The following is a 16717-nucleotide window of genomic DNA, read 5'->3' on the forward strand; positions in this document are numbered from 1 at the left end:
GTGAGACTCGATAACCCAATTCGCTCAGTTCTATCAGCAGCTGCTTTATGCCCCTGAGACAGTCTTCCTCAGTCTCGGCTGTGATTAAAAGGTCATCTACATATTGCAGGAGGGTCACCTATGGGTTAGACTCAATGATAGATGGTAAGGTCATGATATGGGGCCTTATTGAAGAGGGTTGGAGAGTTCTTGAAGCCCTGGGGCAGCCTGGTGCTGTGATTCCCCGTCTCGAGATCTTTCCACTCAAAAGCAAAGTACTCCTGGCTTTGGGGAGTCAAGGTTAGGCAGAAGAAGGCATCTTAGATTGTTTCACTGTGTCTGTCATTCGTTTTACTCCCAAGTAGTACTCTGTGGATCTTTCTGAGAACAGTTCTTGTTAAAGAGGTGGGTAATGTTAGCTTACCTTCAGTCAATCCTCGCCAGCCCATTTAATTTCTTTTTCTGCATACATTAGGTACTCTGGGTGGTTCAGGTAGGACAGCGGTCAATCTAGAGATAGCTGTTTCCTTTAAGGCTACCTCCTTGGCAGCCTTGGCAGCCAGGCTGTTATCTCTAGCCAGTGGTTCCTTTTCCCATTATGAGGGCCTGTGTTAATGTTATTAACTTGGCCCTTTGCATTGAAGTGCCTGGAGGAAGAGACTGAGTCCAGATTACCTCCATTTCCGTTGTCAAAGCTGCCCCTGCTCTCCTCTGACCTCCATGGATGAAGCTGCTTCTGTCTGTAAACCAGGTCTGCTCTGTCTCTGATAGAGGAGAGTCATTTTCGATGGAGTGGACAGTCCAAGTCAGGATCGGGCAGGAGAGTCACAGGGGTCAGGGAAACAGGTGGCTGGAAAATATTTCAGCCAGGGTTGATTAGTAAAGTCTGATAGTGAAGCATGTAGGCGTTACTGAACCATCAATTAGAATTGCAGGGGCGGGGGTAGTCGAGTCCCAAAGTTAATTTATTGATGCTTGGAATTTCTTTTCTCCTGGATCCGAGGAGTTGTTGGCTAGAAGATCTCTAATTAATTTTTTCCTGTCTTGATCTGCACTCTTCTCCACACTCCCTGCACCTTTAACTTTTCTCTAATATTTGGCACTAATTGATGAAAGCCAAGGCTACCGTACTAGAATTCTCTGTGTTCTCTTATCTAATATCATATCTAAACCTTGGCCAAATTATTGTTGAGACCTGTTTACAGAGCCTGGTGGCAAATCTGGAGATGCTCCTTACCTTTTACCGAGTTGAAGCCCTAATCTGGGTGGGTTCCCTGCGGGGCCAGGAGCCAGTTTCTTGGCCTCTGTCTGTGGGAAGAGAACCTGTAAGAGCTTTTGGGGGATTGGTGTTAGCCTTTGGTGTAAACTCTACCCCACAGTTACCTGGTGACACCAGGTTCACCTAACATCACAAGAGGGTTCATTTGTCCCCTCCTTGTTTCTTTCTATCTCTTTTCCTCTTTTATTTTAATAACTCAGAGACCATATTTGTGCAGACAGGGAACGAGCATTTCTCTTGGCAAGAAGGATAGCCATTTACTGAACAAAATGAGTGAACAGGAGTCAGTTGCAAGCTCTATTGAGGGATACATCTGCCCACTCGGGGCCTCTCCTGTCAGGGACCCTGGATGCCAGTGTGCACTGTGTCTGCCCTCGGCAGAAGGGGAGGGGAAGAGGGAATAAGCTGGTAAGAGCTGTAAAACCAGGAGCAGCCGGTCCTGAGGAAAAAAAAAAGAAGTCACCAAATGACTACTGGGAATTGAACTCAGGACCTCTGGAAGAGCAGTCAGTGTTTTTAACTACTGAGCCATCTCTCCACAATAAAGCTGATGTTGTAGCTGGCTGCTGGGCTGGAGTTGGCTTTTGTTGTTTGGTGTTAGCAAGGGGGAGGAGGGAAAACTTCTGAAACATTTTATCCTGTACTGCTGACAGCCTGGGGAGATAAAAGGTCTTCCTCCAGTGGCCACTTAACATCAAAAGCAGGTCACTCCAAGTTGCATAAAGTGGCCCTTAGTCTTAACTTCTTTAAAATGAGTCAGAATAAGATCAAGGTGAGAAACAGTCTGTCCCATCTCCAAAAATTTCTTCAGTTCAAGTCTGAGAACATAAACAAAAACAAGGAAGACACAGACAATCCATCCCTGCCATGGACAGAGCAACTCAGACTGCCCAGGTGGAATGCACGCAGACCAATTGCCCCCTTCTGCAGGCAGAGGACACAGACCGTCCAACCCACAGCAGAATAACTCAGTCCACCTGCTCCTGTCACAGCCAAAATTCACACAGATTCTGGCGACCTTGGCGGCTTCAAGCCGGAAAACACAGACCAGCCCGTCCCTGCCACGGACAGGATGACTAAGACTATCTGCTTCTGCCACTAGTGAGATACACTCAGATTATACACAGACTTCGCCCCTGCCATGGGCAAAATATACACAGATTCTGGTGACTTTGCCGGCCCAAGCTGGCCCAAAGTCCTAGCAACCCCATCAGCTCACGCCGGAACAGGAGTCTGAAAGGCTAAAGCGTCCTCCTAGCTTCTGTCTGGTTACACACAGGCTCTCTAAGCCATCCTGAGGCTTGCAAGCATGAACCAAACCAGAAGCAGACAAAGAAGCTAGACAGAGGAAACACAGACAAGACAACCATGGTGCCTTGCTCCAGCTGTCACTCCTTATATTCACCACTCTCCTGTGGGTCCCCCACAAGAGTCCAGTTCCCTGCCCATGCACCAAATGTGAGGTCTGAATTGAATCTCTTCCAGGACCTCTTGAATGAGACCCATGGAGACAGTGATCAATGCAAAAGCAAGAGGAGTTTAATCATTCCAACATGTCGGGGTCATCCCACTTCAAGGGGAGATGACCCTGAGCAGACTCTAACAGAGAGTTATATACCTTGCAAACAATTGGGGCAGAATTCAAGCAATTAGGACAGAATTTGCACAGTGGTAACTAGGCAGGGTACTGTGCACATTTGGTAGAGCGAAACAACTTTCAGATCAGACGCGGTGTACTGTTCAAGACTTTCACAAAGGGAGTTTGGTTGGAAGCCACAGGTAGCTTGGTGTGACAGTTTGGCTTGCAGCTGTTCCAGGAACTAAACTGGCTTTTTTTCTTCCTGGAAGGGAGGGACCCTGGTGCTAGGAACTTTGTGGTGTGGATTTTCTCACCAGGCCCTCATTGGCCCTTTCAGACATCAGCCCTAGGTACTGTTCACTATTGCCAAGATACTGAATTAAGTATGTATCTATTAGCTCATGAATAGGGAAAAAATTGGGCGCATAATATTTAGTTATAAAAATATTGAAAGTCTAGGGGAGGGAAAAACATGAGAAAAATACATTGTATGAGCTGAGTATGGTAGCCTTTAATCCCAGAACTCTGGAGTCAGAGGCAGGCAGATCTCTGTAAATTCAAGGCCAGCTTGGTCTATAGAGTGGGTTTCAGGACAGCCAGGGCTACATTAAGACCTTGTCTTAATGTTTACATATAGCATTTATATATATTATGAAAACATTTTTTCCAAGAAAAAAAATGCAAGTCTGTCATTTGCAGAAACATGGAGGGAACTGGGAGATATGTTAGGTGAAACAAGCCAGACATAGAAAACCAAACGTTCTATGTGTGCACATATATGTGGGATCTTTAAAAGGAGCCCACAGAAGTAAGGATGAGGAATGAAGTGTGACGGTAGTGTAAGGGTGTGGGCGATTAGTCTGCTCTAATCGACCCAGTGGCGGCAACACGCGTTCATTGCTACCCGCGCCTGGATTTTCAAATGAAAGACACACACACACACACACACACACACACACACACACACACACACACACACACACACACTCACACACACACACAGCCTTATATTTAATATGCCTTAATCAGCTCAATGGTTGAGCCACTCCAAAACTTCCACTTTGTTAATGCCTTCTCTCCAATACTCCTGGAATTGTTACTTACTAAAATCTATATTCCACCTTTGCTACCTTAGACCCAACGGGGGCAGTCCTGGGGCTGCTCTTTTCAGACGCTTCCAGCTTGCTTTCTCTTCTGCAGCTCTCGAGCCTGGGTCTTATTCCCTTCATGGCCTGCTGATTCTTTTTCTTCTCAGTTCCCTTCCCCACGAATCCTAAAGTCCCGCCTCTCTGCCTAGTCATTGGCCACCGGCAATCTCATTTACCAATCAAAGCCAACTGGGGGCAGGGACCCTCCGCGCCTTACATGCGTGCGAAATTTTCTGCAATTCTGGGAACCCAATGAACATAATACAGGCGTTAAACCAAATCCACCACATAAGGATCCACGATACCCCGGGCTCAACCGTATGTAAGAGTAAAGAGCGTTTTATTCTGTAGAAGTCCAGCATGTTCGGCGTCTTCCATTTACCAAGATGGAGATGTCCAAGTGCTCACTCGAAGGCCCAATTTAAAGCATATTAGAGGAATTCCAGGGGGATGTAGAAGTATTATGTTAATTGGTTGGCTCTATATCTCAGGACATTCTAGAATCATTGGAGGGCCTGGAAACTGCTGCTGGGGAAGCCTAGAAACGGTTGTTGACTCTGCCCTTGCCTCAGGCCAGATTTCTAATAACTGACTTGCTTGAATTTGCCCAGTTTTAGGAAACAGAAATTTAGGCCTAGTCTCCTGACTTGCTAGTTTGAAGCCTGTCATGGAGTCAGCTTGTCTCAGTTTTCTCAGTGGCTCACAGCCATAACCCTAGCACTTGGGAGACTGAAGCAGAAGGATTCCAGCAATTTGGGGCCAGCCTGGGTTACAGGGTGAGACACTGTCTAGAAAAGGAAGAGAAGAAGGAGAACACATGTGTGAATCCCAGCACACAAGAGGCTGAGCAGGGAGGTCCTATGTTTGGTGCCAGCCTGGGTTCCTTTTTATGCAGCCGTGAGATGACCCACATTTGGGGTTGGGTCTTCCCACCTCAATGAATGTAGTCTAGAAAATCCCTTACAGTCACATCTGAGATTTGTCTCTGAGGTGTTCTAAAGCCTGTGGATTGACAACCTAAACTGTCACAAATTCACCCCACATCAACTTGATTTCTGGACACACCACCTTTTTTTTTCTAGCTAGCCTTATGGGAGATTTATTTGCACAGCAAACATACCTTCTCCTTGACACTCTTCTCAGAGCACGGGGACAGGATGTAGCGGGCAAACTAACGATGACCAAGCTTGACAGAGTAGCTGTCCAAAAGAGAGGCTTCAGACCTGAACAAGCCAGTATGATCCAAGATAGTGGTTCCAGGCATACATATTGCTCTGTTTGGATAGCTCACAACGCCCTGGGGCCTCACTGTCCTGGCTCTCTCTCCTAGGCTGGCCCTTAACAAATATGACAGCAATGACTATAGCAGTGTAAGTGACACTCTGAGTTCAAGGTTCAAAGGGAAGACACAAAGGCTCCTTTGTCCCGAGGAAGGCAGGATGTGGAGAGGCAGGTTCTGCCTTCTCTGTGTAGCAGCTCAGGCACTGGATAAGTTTCCCAGGTGCTCAGTCCTGCAGGGCTGTCAGGGCTCAACATTACTGGTAGTAGATATTGAGGACTCACGGGGCCTTGCACCCAAGGGACCAACTCAGAGAACGACACTTGCAGGCTCTGAGCATAGAAGCAGATGGGTGGGAAGAGTGCTACCAAGGTGCACATGAATTGACCATCTGCACGGCCTCAAAACACTTTATCACCATCTCTCCAAGCCTATTGGTGGGCATCCCCAGCAGAGTGTAGACTACATTGTGCACCTCACAGTACCCCTGGATCACACAGGCTGTTCCCACTGTCCACAAAACAGAGAGGTTCGTGTACCTGGAGAGACTCTATTCACACCCAGGAAGTGAAGGTACTCACGGCCCAGAGAGCCTTCAGAGAGGCTCTGGAGGTGGCTTAGGTCAAGGGTGGATGTCCTTGTAGAATCTGTGTACCCTCTGGACCCTGAGGAATGTCAGGGTGCAGCATCCTGTGATCTCCCCTAGAACTGCAAACATGCCATGGTGGCAGTGGAGGTTGTAGAACGCCATTCCTGCCGAGCCCATGCCCCACAACATCTTTTGCAGAGGGTGAGAGGGCTGTGGTCCAGATGCCTCAGCTCCAGGCCCTGAGGAGCACATCTGCCCAAACACCACTTCTTCTTCTTCTTCTTCTTCTTCTTCTTCTTCTTCTTCTTCTTCTTCTTCTTCTTCTTCTTCTTCTTCTTCTTCTTCTTCTTCTTTTTTTTTGTATTCTTTTTTTTAAATCTTTATTAACTTGAGTATTTCTTATTTACTTTTTAAAAGATTTATTTATTTATTATAGCTGTCTTCAGACACACCAGAAGAGGGCATCAGATCTCATTACAGGTGGTTGTGAACCACCATGTGGTTGCTGGGATTTGAACTCAGGACCTATGGAAGAACAGTTAGTGCTCTTAACCAAACACTTCATTTTTAAGCCATTACTTTCCTCCCCCATTGTCATAGGCTAATGGGCATCTCATAATGCAAAAAATCCATTCTTTTCTGTTTCAAAAAATCCCCATAGTAAAGCTGGGCAAATCTTTGAGTTTGAGACCAGGCTGCTGTACAGAGTGAGTTCCAGGACAGCCAGAGCTACACAGAGAAATCTTGTCTCTAAAACCCAAAAAACACACAATTAATTAAGCAGGTAAGTAATTAAAATCCCCATAATCTTTTGTTTTAAAGGATTTATTTATTTTAATGTATGTGAGTACACTGTAGCTGTCTTCAGACACACCAGAAGAGGGCACCAGATCCCATTACAGATGGTTGTGAGCCACCATGTGGTTGCTGGGAATTGAACTCAGGACCTCTGGAAGAGCAGTTGGTGCTCTTAACCACTGAGCCATCTCTCTAGCCCATAAAAATAAATCTTAAAAAAAAGAGTCTCACCTGAGACTAGGAAGCCCATGGGGCAGGTAGCCATGACGATGGAGAGTGGAAACAGAGCCCATGGTCTGAGAACAATGCTGGAGTCTGAGAGCTCTAACCTGATCCCAGTGGGAACAGTCTCCAGATGGAAATGTAATTCTGGGGGGTTTTCTATGGCCCCCTTATTCCCCAATAAGTGACACAGAGACTTTACATTTATTAACAGACTGCAGGCACTAAGCTAGTTATGTTCTGAGTTAGCCTAACCTGGCTGTGCTGGCCTGAATGACCTCCTAGCTTTGGACCCCATTACTTGCCATCTGAGTCAATTGAGTCTTGCCCTGGTTCACTCTGGTCCATGTGTGTCCTCATGGCTGCTCTCTCATTGCAACCTCATGGTGAATCCCCCAGTCCTTCTCCCCTTCCTCCCTCTCCCTCTGTACCTAGGACCCCTCACTCTGTCTGCTTGGGACCCCTGAGTGGGATTGGAAGTCCTGCTCTATTCTCTCCTTCTGTCCTGCAATTGGCTGATCAGTTCTTTATTACAATCAATCAGAGGGAATAGAAAGCAATCTTTATACATCATTGAGACAGGACATGCCCCACACCCATGACAGTTGTCAACATCTGGACTGCAAGCAGATCTCTGGGCACAGCAATCACCATCTGGACACACAGGGCACAAAACCATCTGCCAGCATCTCGAGCTGCCCCTCTGTCTTTTGGTACACATGAAGCCTAACAACTCTGCCAGCTGAGGGTGTCGCTAAATTCACAGCCGCATACCTCCAGTGGGGTGACTAATACTCCGGAGGCCGTTAGAGTCTCAGTCCTGTGGTAATTTCACACCCTCAATGCACTTGGGCCAAATCCAAGTTAGTTAGATACTTACCGCGTGCTATGATCTAGGGGAAACAAGTTGTTAAAAGAATACACTTGGGGTTGGGGATTTAGCTCAGTGGTAGAGCGCTTGCCTAGCAAGCGCAAGGCCCTGGGTTCGGTCCCCAGCTCCAGAAAAAAAAAAAAAAGAATACACTCAACTCAGGACTTTAAAGGTTAAGTGCAACAGGCTAGGAGATGACTCAGTGGATAAAAGTTCTCACCAACAACCCTCACGACCTGACTTGCTCCCCAGTACTTTGACAGGGGCAGAAAAGAAGCAACTCCTGCAAGTTGTCCTCTGGTTCCCGCGAAAGTGCTGCAGAAGGGAGTCGACAGACTGACAGATGGATGGATGTAATTAAAGCTATGTGTGACCAGCACTGGTCCCTGAGAGGTGGGTGGAGAGAGAGGGGGGTGGGAGAGAAGGGGAGGAAGATGGATGGGCAGGTAGCTCTCAGCCATTAAGAGCCCTTGCTGCTCTGGCAAAGGACCCAAGTTTACATGGTGGCTCACAAAGAGGGCATTGGATCCCCTGGAAGCCGAGTTACTGATGGGATCACATGGGTGTGGAATTGAACTTGGGTCCCCTGGAAGAGGAGCCAGTGCCCCTCTAACTGCCGATCCATTGGGGTTGGGGATTTAGCTCAGTGGTAGAGCTCTTGTCTAGCAAGCGCAAGGCCCTGGGTTCGGTCCCCAGCCTCCCCCAAAAAAAAACAACTGCCGATCCATCTCCAGACCGTCCGTTGCTTTGTTATTAAAGGGGTCTCACTGTGTCGTCCTCTGCCTTCCCAAGAGCTTAGGTTAAAGCAAGCAGTTCCTGCTTTCAAGTTTTGCTTTCTTTTGAGACAAGGTTTCTCTGTGCAGCCCTGACTGAGCTGGAACTCCCCTCACCAGGCTAGCCTTGTCTGCCTGCTTCTGCTTTCCAAGAGCTGCCGTTAAAAGTGGGAACACCACAATCTGGCTCCTGCTTTCAGTTTCCGAGTAAAAGTTTGAAAACCGTTTCATCAAGTGAGATAAACTGCTAATGGGCAAACAGAATAAATTCTCATTACTCAATAGGGTTTTATTTCCTGAATTTTTATTATCCAAACCACAATTAGATACCATTATATACCCACAAGAATGATGAAAAAGACACAATAGCAAATGCTTTTGCAATGTAAAAAAAAATACAATAGAGACAATGAAACTCTCTTATCTTTCCAGTAAGAATGCAAATGGCAGTGTGGGTCAGTGTTTGCACCCTTGCCCAGCATGGATGAGGCACAGAGTTTGAAGCAGGAGCTGATGCAGAGGCCATGGAGGGTTGTTTCTTACTGGCTTGCTTGCTCAGCTTGCTCTCTAATAGAACCCAGGACTACCAGCCCAGGGATGGCACCACCCACAGGGGCTGGATTCTCACCCTTGATCACTCGTTGAGAAAATGCCTTACAGCTGGATGTCATGGAGGCATTTTCCCAACTGATGATACTTTCTCTGTGATAACTCCAGCTTGTGTCAGTCACTAAGGAAAAGCCGTTGAGTCTTGTCCTTTTTAGGTCCCGTTATCAATCTGACACAGGCAAAGGTCACTCGTGGGACTGGACACACGGCGCAGTGGTGGAAGGGTACCAGCTGCTCTTCCAGAGGACTCCCTCCTTTTTTTTTTTTTTTTTTTTTTTTTAAGATTTATTGAATTCCTATGAGAACAATGTAGCTGTCTTCAGACACACCAAAAGAGGCATCAGATCCCATTACAAATGGTCATGAGCCACCATGTGGTTGCTGGGAATTGAACTCAGGACCTCTGGAAGAGCAGCCAGTGCTTTTTTTTTTTTTTCTTTTCTTTTTTTTTGGAGCTGGGGACTGAACCCAGGGCCTTGCGCTTGCTAGGGCAAGTGCTCTACCACTGAGCTAAATCCCCAACCCCAAGCAGCCAGTGCTTTTAACCACTGAGCCATCTCTCCAGCTCAGAGGACTCAGTTCTATTTCCAACACCCACATGGCATCTCACAACTGTCTGTATTTTCAGTCCGTTACCCTCCGCTGACCCATACGGTTACACATGTGGTACACATACAAACATTCAGGCAAAACAACCAAACACAAAACACATTTTTAAAAAAACAAATCAAAAAGTCATCCGGGAAGAAATCTCAGTTGAGCAACTGCCTATATCAAATTGGCCTGTAGGCACATCTGTGGAGAACTGTCTTGATTATTGATCGATATGGGAAAGCCCACCGTAGACATCCGCCCATGAGCAGGTGTTGGTCCTTAGTTCTACGACCAAGAAGACCAAGCATAAACCAGAGGGAGCAAGCCAGGAGGCAGCAGCTTTCACACATGGCTCCTGCTTAAAGACCTGACGCAACTTCCCTCAGTGAGGGGCCGATGCCTAGATGTGTAAACCAAAACGAACCACTTCCTGCGTGTCCCCAAGTTGCTTCTGCACGGGGTGGGTGGGGGTGGGGGATCTGTGTGGGCTGGTTCTGGCAGGCACAGCTGCAGTGCGGTTGTCGGTTGTCGGAGCCCTGGTCGGTTTACAGCCTTTCTCCCAGTCTTCTGATGTTTACAGCCTTCCCCCTTGCTCTTCTGCTGTGTGCCCTGGGCCTTGTCATGGTGGCAGTGGTCTTCGGGGCCCTCGACCATCATTCTCAGATCCTGTGCAGCCATGGGTCTTGGCATTCACCACAAGTCCTGATTCTCGGACCAGTCCTGAGAGTCGCTTTTATCTGTGCTTGCCAACAGATACTTAGATTGTGTGAGGCCATGTTAATTCAGCTAAGCAGCCATATTGGGTCCCCCGTCCCTAAGGTCTAGGACTTCATCAGTCATATGTCTGGGACCAGGGTTACAGTATTAGGGATGGATCCTCTGGTAGAGTGGGCCTCAAATACACTCCAGGAATGGTTGGCTTTCCCAGGAACAGCCTGAATATCCTGCTATTATATGTCACAGAGTTCACAGTGGGAGGAGTTTTTGCTTTTACTAACACCCACCATGTAGCATCATCCAGCCCTCACGCCACTAACAGAAGATCTGAAGCCCAGTTCCAACCTGATTGCTCTGTATCCTTCGTCCAAGGTGTGTAGTGTCTTCAACGAGACGGTGTTATCAGCTAGTTCTGGTGGGCAACCACCAGGGCCTCCCCCATCAGGTGCTGCTATGGCAGTATCCTATGCCTGACATCGAGGAGTTAGTTTAGTGACCTACATTTCTAGGGCCAGCACTACCCAGCCTCGCAAGGTATCTGCCCTAAACTGTCTTTTATGTGTTATTTTAATTGCCAGATAATTTGTTTCTGGGTGATTCACTCACGCAGCCTTAATTTTGATAACCTTCCTCTTCAGGTCCCTCACCTCCCTCATCCTCCCTGCCCCACCCCCACCTCCTTCTCCTCAGTGTGTGAACCTCTCCATCCCCAGCCCTCCCCATCTTCACTTTATTTTATCTCCACATTACTGTTCCTCTTCCGTGAGGTGATCCCTGCCTGCTCTGTTCAGTGTGCTGGGCTCCAGAGGGGTTCCTAGATAAGCACACAAAACTAGAGTCAAGTCTAGGGTCCACAAGTGAGGGAGACCATGTGGTGTTCGTACCTCTGGGCCTGGGCTGCCTCATTCGGAAGAATTTCTTCTAGTCTCGCCCACTCATCTGAAAATTTTATAATTTTGTTTTTCTTTGTCACTGAATAAAATCCCCTAAACCAAATGCCAAAGAGTAACAAAGAATGCTTTAGAAGTTCAGTAATGGGGGTTGGTGATTTAGCTCAGTGGTAGAGCACTTGCCTAGCAAGCGCAAGGCCCTGGGTTCGGTCCCCAGCTCCGAAAAAAAAAAAAAAGAAGTTCAGTAATGGGACTGGAGAGATGGCTCAGCAGTTAAGAGCACTGACTGCTTTTCTAGAGGTCCTGAGTTTGATTCCCAGCAACCACATGGTGGCTCACAACCATCTATAATAAGATCTGGTGCCCTTGTCTGTCATATATATGCAGAACACTGTGTATGTAATAAATAAATAGATCTAGAAAATTTTTAAAAAGTACATTTACTTATTTACTTAATCTGTATAGAGATTGTGTCCTAATGTCTGACTATGAACCATGTACATACCTGGTTCCCTCAGAACCAGGGAGTGAGAGCTCCTAAAATTTCAGTTACAGGTAGTATTAAGCCACCATGTGGGTACCCGGAATCAAACCAGGGTTCTCTGAAATGTCGGCGCCTGCACTGACAGTGTGTGAATATCGGGCGTAGGTCTGCGGGATTGAAATAAATCAAGTACACAGGTCATCCGTTTTCAGCGAGTGCCACCAAGGTTTTACTGAGATCTCCTTATATACCCAAGGCAAAAGCCTTGGAAAACAACAAGGCAGGTGAAAATCCCCAACCAGGAAAACAGGAAAAGTCTATGTGGTGAAAGTTCCGGCCCAATCAGGGGCATAAACAACTTTTTTTTTTTTTTTTTTTTTTTTTTTTCGGAGCTGGGGACCGAACCCAGGGCCTTGCGCTTCCTAGGCAAGTGCTCTACCACTGAGCTAAATCCCCAACCCCATAAACAACTTCTTAACAACAACAAGCAGGAAGGCTCAGTGGGGAGGAAGGGTGCCATGGAGAATGCCAGCCCCAAGTCAGGGGCTAAGAGCAGCTCCCAAGGGTGTAAACAATTTCTTGCTATAGGAGGCTAAGAGGCTCAGCGAGGGGGGAGGGAAACACCAAGGTAGGGCCCAACACTTCCCCCTCTTTTATTTTTTTTTTTAAGTAGCGCCTGTCTTAGGATTAATCTGGGGTTCTAAAACACTTTCCAGTCTCTGAAAATCCCACCAGCCTCAGGATTTTCTGTCTTAGGAGAGTATGGTCCCAGAAGGTTGTCCATCTTTGGCTAACTACTTGTCATACAAACTGAGCCTAATTTGGGCCAATGGATTATTCCCGGCCAATGAAAACCAAACCTGTTTGGTTTCAGCCTGAGACTGGATCTGTTGGTACTTTAAAACAGCCCAAGGGCAGCTGTTAAGATCGAGCAATCAAGATAAGCATTCATCCCCAACGGCCTTGTTGTTAGTAAGGACTTTAACAGGGTTTATACACATAGAATGATAAAAGTTAGAACAAGATGTAACATGGGTTTCACAGAGGAAGTCCTATTGAGAACAGTTTGTTGGTTGAGATGAAGAATGACCAAATGAATCTGAGTATTAACGCTATTCTGTACAGTCAATGACGTGGCGACTTCTCTAGAATGTATCCATAGTCTCACAGTCTCAACGACAGCTGTCGACTGAGATATGGCCACACCGGCCACTGTAGCAGCAATGGCTGAAATGGCGATGGCAGCAATGACCGTTGCAGTAATGCCAAAGTCTCTTTTATGTCTGTAGAGTACCACTGGGCATCAGCCTTCATCCAGAGGTATGGGGATCACACCAGGAACTCGAACAAGCTATGTAGAATCTTCTTGTTCCTAGCAACTGATCGGTAGGAAAGGACCTGGAAGAACAATTGAGAATCTCCTCCCTCGACATTGCCTTAGTCCCATTCTGAACCAAAGGAAAAGGGGTGTCAACCCACATGGCACAGATTTTAGGACATTTTCTCTCTCTTCTTAGTTGACCAATGTCTCAAATATTGAAAAGAAATATTGAATCTTTTCTGGAGCAGCAGCTACTCTCAAAAATTTAAAGCATGTTGTAAGCTTGTAGTAAAATTAAAATGTCTATATAATGAATAATACACTGAAAGATTTAAAGTCTTCTTGTATTGAAGCAGTGACAAAAATTTTTTTTACATAATGTAGGGCCAAAAGTGATTAAAGGCAAAACTTTCCAATGGTATCACCTCATGGGCTCTCCAAAATTATTAGCAAGCTCACTAAATGAAAATCTTTCTTAATCGCCAGGATGTAAAGAAAGAGCATAAAAACAATCTCTTAAATCCATAATAATTTTACATGTATTTCTCGAAATAGCAGTTTGAGTAAACAAATAGTGTCTATAGCCTCATCAACCTTTTGTAAATCCTGTTAACAATCTCCACCTGTTTGATTTTTTTCTTAATTATAAATATATGTGAGTTAGAATCTTGAGCCTGTGATCAAACTGTAAACTGTAGCCAATGTAACACTGGAAATCTATAACCACAATCTTTAAGTTTTCCTTTAACACCAGAGCACAACCATAACTTTGGAAAACAAAACTCAACCTCCAACAAACCATCTATTCTCTAAAATCTAGTCTCTCCAAAACACCAAGTCCATTCCTCATGTTTTAAAGTTTGACTGTCAATTCTTGTATATGAATGGACAATGGTGTAGGCTCTAATTTCTCACAAAGAGACATTGTCCTAAATTTTTGTAAGTCTGGTTTCTAGGATAAGTATTATATTAAAATATTATTTCAATTTAGACCTGTTTCCCTGGATTGGTTCATGTCACATGTTGTCTAAAATTACTCTATTATGGGGTTTAAGCCAACTTTATGTTACCAATGTTATAAATTTTTAACCATACCCATTAACTTAAAAGCCAGTAACCTTTAACCAAGACATGTAGAGCATATTATACATTTAAAACCAATCAGAAACAAAAATGAAGTGGCTACACATATCTTTAATATTTAAATCTATCACCATTTTTACTTTTTCTAGTTATAGTTTTAAGAGAAACACCTTGTCACCTGTTGAGTCCAATAATCCCAGTCAAAAATTTTTCTAAGAGAAAAATTCAGTTCTATTATCATAGAAGCTGTGAAGCTCCTGGTGTCTTTAGGATCAGCTAGTGTAAACATTTAGCCAGCCCCCTGGGGAGCTTGTCCAGCGGACTTAGGCTCCTAACTACAGATGCAGGCTCCAAAAGCCAATTGAAACTTTTTATTTGTTCCTTTCTTGAAAGGAGTTAAAACTACATCAATGGGTCAATCAACCAGCATTTAAAGTTTTAACCTTTTTTTTTTTTAAACATGAAACACAAAACATTCAAGCAGCGAGAAGCAAAACCCAGACATAAATTGACATACATGGACAACTTGGTGCACCAAGGACAGACAATAGACACAGAGGAAAAGAACTAGATGGTGTTCCACCAAAAGGACCCAGACATCCTACCTAAAGAACCCAGAACCAGAAATAAGCACTTCTCCAATAGGAGCCAGCAAGGAGGCAAGACGTCTCTCACCTCCTTCTGTTCCCAGGAGAGCTCCAAAAAGTCTAAGCTCATTTCCTTCTTTTGCCAAAGCATCTGTGGAGAGTCCAGGAGGACTCTTTTTCTCAACCCCATTCTCTCTCTTGTCTAGGGTGTAAACTGTCTCTAGTCAGGGTCCAAAGACTAAAAGCATCTATGAAAATTGACTTTGCTTCTCTAGATTTTAGCATAACTCTAAAAGAACACATACACAAAAACATTTTACCATTATTACCTTGTCCCTTTTTACAAGGTTTACTCACCACTACCCCAAATCTTTATCTTTGTACATGCTTTCAATTTCTGCAGTCCTTCTGAATTCTGCTTACTGGGGCCTTTCCTGGCCCATTTTCTCCCAATTTCTCAATCTCCCTTTCCAAGCCAGAATATTCAAACCGCCACTAGCTATAAACCAAGGACTGACTTGTTCTATAGTTTTAATAAAATCTTAGGCTATCTTTACCTTAATACTAGTACCTTGTTGTTTGAGTAAACTTACAAGCTTACCTACGACCAATAACAAGGAACTTGTAGTTCCTTCCCATGGCTAAGACAAAACCTTTGAGCACTACTTACTTCCAGTTTTGCCCCATGGTCGCCGCTTGTCCCCAATACGTTCTGCTTCCTTGCCGGCCGGCCTTTTGGAACGATCCCATCAGTTTGTCCTCTCTTTCCCGATCTCGGTGGGACCTCCAGATGTCGGCGCCTGCACTGACAGTGTGTGAATATCGGGCGTAGGTCTGTGGGATTGAAATAAATCAAGTACACAGGTCATCCGTTTTCAGGGAGTGCCACCAAGGCTTTACTGAGATCTCCTTATATACCCAAGGCAAAAGCCTTGGAAAACAACAAGGCAGGTGAAAAATCCCCAACCAGGAAAACAGGAAAAGTCTATGTGGTGAAAGTTCCGGCCCAATCAGGGGCATAAACAACTTCTTAACAACAACAAGCAGGAAGGCTCAGTGGGGAGGAAGGGTGCCATGGAGAATGCCAGTCCCAAATCAGGGGCTAAGAGCAGCTCCCAAGGGTGTAAACAATTTCTTGCTATAGCAGGCTAAGAGGCTCAGTGAAGGGGGAGGGAAACACCAAGGTAGGGCCCAACACTGAAAAAGTGACTAATGCTCTTAACCACCGAGTGGTCTATCCAGTCCTAACGTAATACTTTAGCCATGTGTATATTGTAGGCCTAAGGCCTTTCCACCCTGGCCAAGAGAAAACTAACATTCTCTCTCTTCATACAACGCACATTTTATTATTTTTTTAAACCTGCATTTTCTAAAGCATGAGAAGGAGAAGCATTATTTCCCCTTTGCTTGGCCCTTCAGTGTGCGGCTTAACAACAGAGCGCTCTCTGTCACCTGCTTGCCCACTGTTGTGAGCCGTTGCTTTGAGTGAGTCATGGGAAGACGTCTGGCTATGCAGTGATATTCTGTAATATTTAACAGCTCTTTCAAATCACTGTGGACACCCTACTTTGACTTTGTGCTAAAAGCTGGGGAACAACATAAAACTGTGACATCAGGACTGAAGACACAAACAGTAAAGGCCCCAGCCACAACCCAAGTTCAACTCAGGACTCAGTGAGAGACCAATGTTCACACGTTGTCCTCTGACACACATGTGCACTGTGGCACACCTAATAAACAAATTCAAACTTATCCACAACCAGCTTGCAAATCAATGAGACTCAGACTATGGTTATTTTATTTGGCTTTGACAATTATGGAGGGGTCCTCCCTAATTTACTTTTCTAACTGCTGGCCTGGCTACCTCCCCAGTGGTGAAGCCCAGATACTTGCTGTTTCTCCTGGCCATGTGCTC

The 16717-nt window shown here is 45.5% G+C and overlaps 2 pseudogenes; both read right to left on the minus strand.

The window, feature by feature from the left end:
* Positions 1–5520: 5520 nt before the first annotated feature.
* Positions 5521–6105, minus strand: LOC116883618 (annotated as a pseudogene).
* Positions 6106–16002: 9897 nt separating this feature from the next.
* LOC116890614 lies at positions 16003–16140 on the minus strand (annotated as a pseudogene).
* Positions 16141–16717: the final 577 nt, after the last annotated feature.

Source organism: Rattus rattus, chromosome 1 (genome assembly GCF_011064425.1).
Source record: "Rattus rattus isolate New Zealand chromosome 1, Rrattus_CSIRO_v1, whole genome shotgun sequence".
NCBI lineage: Eukaryota > Metazoa > Chordata > Mammalia > Rodentia > Muridae > Rattus > Rattus rattus.